The sequence below is a fragment of the Bison bison genome, unplaced genomic scaffold, assembly GCF_000754665.1.
Source record: "Bison bison bison isolate TAMUID 2011002044 unplaced genomic scaffold, Bison_UMD1.0 scf7180017864263, whole genome shotgun sequence".
In the NCBI taxonomy this organism is placed as follows: domain Eukaryota; kingdom Metazoa; phylum Chordata; class Mammalia; order Artiodactyla; family Bovidae; genus Bison; species Bison bison.
In genome coordinates, this window is record NW_011494835.1 from 12,434,345 (window position 1) to 12,438,918 (window position 4,574).

At 40.9% G+C, this 4,574-nt stretch overlaps 1 protein-coding gene across 3 annotated transcripts in view; it reads left to right on the forward strand.

Annotated features, from left to right (window-relative positions):
• The first annotated feature begins 280 nt into the window (after positions 1 to 280).
• Positions 281 to 4,574, forward strand: part of HPGDS (hematopoietic prostaglandin D synthase) — a 29,804-nt gene continuing 25,510 nt past the window's right edge. For all 3 annotated transcript variants that reach the window (XM_010848343.1, XM_010848345.1, XM_010848344.1), the window contains exon 1: positions 281 to 455. The gene's annotated coding sequence lies outside the window, so the exon portion shown is untranslated. The remainder of the gene's footprint in view (positions 456 to 4,574) is intronic.

Genomic DNA, 4,574 nt, shown 5'->3' on the forward strand with positions numbered 1-4,574 from the left:
AGCGGAGGACTCACCAAGGAGAGCTAGTGAGGTGAGGAGCAAGCTGTGTATACATCTGTAAAGAGGGTTTACTCACTCTCAAATTTTCTTTTTCTCTTGGGACCTATGGTTCTTTTTCTTTAAAAAAAAAAAAAAAGACTTTAAAAATAAACGAACATGTAGCAATAGACAGCTGTAACTTTGACTTTACTAACTGTATGCAAATAACTCAAGTTATTTATATAAGAGATCCTATAAAATGCCAAGAATAACTGGAAGTCTTTATACTTTTAGGCGGGCACATTTCATCTAAGAAATGAAGGAAGAGACTTAGATGGAAGTAAGTCACTTCTCTCATTGGCTTGTGACCAATGATCTTGATCACTGTGGCTTGATCTTACTCTTCATATAAACCCAAATGCAGTCATACATAAGAGCATAGAAGATACTAGAAACTCCACAGAGACACAGCCCAAGTAAGTGATATGACTGAACTGTACAGAGATTAGAAATGATATAATCTTCTCTCTTCATTTTAGGTTTATTTTTATTACTGTCACATTCTGTATGTATCTGTCTTATGCCCTGTTTTTAGATTGAACTGTAAAATTGTTAATTCTTTATTTGTAAGCATCTATCCATCAAAATTACTCTCCAAACTCTATCCCATTTTCAAATAATCTATTGAAATCTTTAAAGTGCTTAACAAAGTACTTGAATCTTAGCCTCCTTTGCCAGAGAGCTGAATTTGGATGTTGTTATTTTTCTAGCAGAGACATTAGAATTTTTGAGACTCTGTTTTACTGTACTCTTACAGCAATATACATATTAGAATAAAGACTTAGTTAAAATTAAATGGATTTATAAAGATAGTTTGTATTTTCAATGACTGCATGAAAATTGCTTCTGGGATTAAATATTTCTGTATTTTGCTGTTAATCGGCTGAAATGTATCAGTATTACATAAAGTAAAAAAGAGCTACAAACCTAGGAGAAAGAAAGGAAATACCCAGTGTAGAATTTTTCAAAAGCACTACTATTTTCTATGTATTTAATTTCTAAACAAGTTTAGCAAATATCAAAAGCTGTATTTTCTTTTGCACTTAATGGCTACATTCATATGAGTGTTTATGTGGGTAACTAATACCCATCCAGGGTATTAGTTAGTCATCCACCCCTGTGTTCTTTAAGGATCTTTATATCTTATTTTTTAAAAAGAAGCTGAAGTAAGCTTTTTGTTTATCTGCCGAATCAGGAACTTCTCATGACCTGGTGTGGAGTGGGAGAAAAGCAGCAGTTAGTTTCTAGGTGTACAGGAGAAGCTTAAGGATGATCAAACGTTTTCCTTCTTGTTTCTAAATCATTTCAGGAAATAAATGCAGCTTCCCCTAACACAGAATGACTATGACAGGGCTCAGAGATGAAGCTAACAGGAAATAAGTGACCAGCATGACACTGGAATTTGCATAGGCCCATTAAATCATATTCAAGTCTACAATACACCTGGGTGTTATTTCCATGTATCATGTGAAGTCAGGGTCTAATTATGTGTTATCTTTCCTCTTTTGTCTCCCAAACATTTTAGCCTACTCCTCTTATGAAGCCCACTGTAATATCTTGTCTCTCATATATCTGAGGTTCTGTCTCCAGACTCTGTGCATCTCCCTTTATCTAGTCCTGAACAAACATCACATTACCATAATTACATGGCTTTTTATATGTCTTGCTATCTGGTAGGTCAAGTTCTCGCCTCTATTCTCTTAAATTTTAGGGGACTATTTTAGTCCTTTGCATTTCCATTTGAAGTTTAGGATCAGGTTTACCTCTAGAGTCTCTTGGATTTTGAATATGGGCAAGCATTTGATTGTAAAGAAGGACAATTTTGTCTCTTCCTTTCTACTCCTTACGTATGTTTCAAGCAGGTTCCTCCAACCTCCCATCCTGTGTAGAGGATTTTATTCCCTTTTATTCTGAAAAATATCCTGGGGGCTTTCCCAGTGGCTCAAATGGTAAAGAATCTGCCTGCAATGCAGGAGACCTGGGTTCAATCCCTTGTGGGGAAGATCCCCTGGAGGGCATGGCAACTCACTCCAGTATTCTTGCCTGGAGAATTCCATGGACAGAGGAGTCTGGCTGGCTACAGTCCATGGGGTCACAAAGAGTCAGACACGACTGAGTGACTAATCATTCACTTTTTCTTTCTGAAAAAAGCTAAGGTCTAGGCTGCCCAATTGGAGAAGGCAATGGCACCCCACTCCAGTACTTTTGCCTGGAAGATCCCATGGATGGAGAAGCCTGGTAGGCTGCAGTCCATGGAGTCCCTAGAGTTGGACACAACTGAGCGACTTCACTTTCACTTTTCCCTTTCATGCATTGGAGAAGGAAATGGCAACCCACTCCAGTGTTCTTGCCTGGAGAATCCCAGGGATGGGGAAGCCTGGTGGGCTGCTGTCTATGGGGTCACACAGAGTCGGACATGACTGAAGTGACTTAGCAGCAGTAGCAGGCTGCCCAATGCCGCTAGCAGAATTCCAGATCCTGCTCACTGCATTTCATTTCTGTTCATTTGGTCTAGGCAAAGATTCTCTCACTCTTGATTCTAACTTTGTATCTTCTTTTTATGTAACTTTCACTTTTTATGTCCCTGTAGCAGACTAGGTTTTACCAAAGAACACGATCTCGAGGACTTGAGTCCAATTGAATCACACAAAGCTGGACTCTTCCCCACTGCTAGGGGGAACCATCCCTCTCTCTCTTACCTCTTCTCACCCTCCTCCTTCTTCTTTTCATTTTCAGTAAATACTATGCACTGAGCACTGTATTGGTGGTACTTTTGTTGTTCAGTAACCAAGTCGTGTCCAACTCTTTAAACCCCATGTAGCACACCTGGCACACCTGGCTTCCCTGTCCCTCACCATCTCCCAGAGTTTGCCCAAGTTCTTGTCCCTGGAATCGGTGACGCCATCCAACCATCTCATTCTCTGTCACCATCTTCTTCTCCTGCCCTCAATCTTTCCCAGCATCAGGGTCTTTCCCAATAAGTCAGCTGTTCACATCAGGTGGCCAAAATATTGGAGTTCAGCTTCAGCATCAGTAATTCCAATGGGTATTCAGGGGTGATTTAAGATTAACTGGTCTGATCTTCTTGGTACTTTACACACAGTATTTTCATCGCCATCTTACAGGTAAGGAAAGTTCCTTACAAGCCAGGAACACTGACTTGCCCAAGGCCATTCAGATAGTAAGTGGTTGGCTCACTCCAGAAACACTCACTCCCTTCCATCACCTTCTCTATCCTGAACTTGATCCTCACTGCAACCCTTGGTGGGGGTGGTGGGGATGTGTTTTAAGTTCATCCTTTTACTTCATTATCCTTATGAAATAAAGGCTTTAGCAAAGTGAGATAATTGTTACAGTTGAGTTCAGTCACTCAGTTGTGTCCGACTCTTTGCAACCCCATGAATCCCAGCACGCCAGGCCTTCCTGTCCATCACCATCTCCCGGAGTTCACTCAAACTCACGTCCATTGAGTCGGTGATGCCATCCAGCCATATCATCCTCTGTCGTCCGCTTTTCTTCCTGCCCCCAATCCCTCCCAGCATCAGAGTCTTTTCCAATGAGTCAACTCCTCACATGAGGTGCACAAAGTACTGGAGTTTCAGCTTTAGCATCATTCCTTCCAAAGAACACCTAGGACTGATCTCCTTTAGAATGGACTGGTTGGATCTCCTTGCAGTCCAAGGGACTCTCAAGAGTCTTCTCCAACACCACAGTTCAAAAGCATCAATTCTTTGGTGCTCAGCTTTCTTCACAGTCCAACTCTCACATCCATACATGACCACTGGAAAAACCATAGCCTTGACTAGAGGGACCTTTCTTGGCAAAGTAATGTCTCTGCTTTTCAATATGCTGTCTAGGTTGGTCATAACTTTCCTTCCAAGGAGTAAGTGTCTTTTAATTTCATGGCTGTAGTCACCATCTGCACTGATTTAGGAGCCCCCCAAAAATAAATTCTGACAATGTTTCCACTGTTTCCCAATCTATTTGCCATGAAGTGATGGGACCAAATGCCATGATCTTTGTTTTCTGTATATTGAGCTTTAAGCCAACTTTTTCACTCTCCTCTTTCACTTTCATCAAGAGGCTTTTTAGTTCCTCTTCACTTTCTGCCATAAGGGTGGTGTCGTCTGCATATCTGAGGTTATTGATATTTCTCCCGGAAATCTTGATTCCAGCTTGTGCTTCTTCCAGCCCAGCGTTTCTCATTATGTACTCTGCATGTAAGTTAAATAAGCAGGGTGACAATATACAGCCTTGACGAACTCCTTTTCCTATTTGGAACCAGTCTGTTGTTCAATGTCCAGTTCTAATTGTTGCTTCCTGACCTGCATATAGGTTTCTCAAGAGACAGGTCAGGTGGTCTGGTATTCCCATCTCTTTCAGAATTTTCCACAGTTTGTTGTGATCCACACAGTCAAAGGCTTTGGCATAGTCAATAAAGCAGAAATAGATGTTTTTCTGGAACTCTCTTGCTTTTTCCATGATCCAGCGGATGTTGGCAATTTGATCTCTGGTTCCTCTGCCTTTTCTAAAAC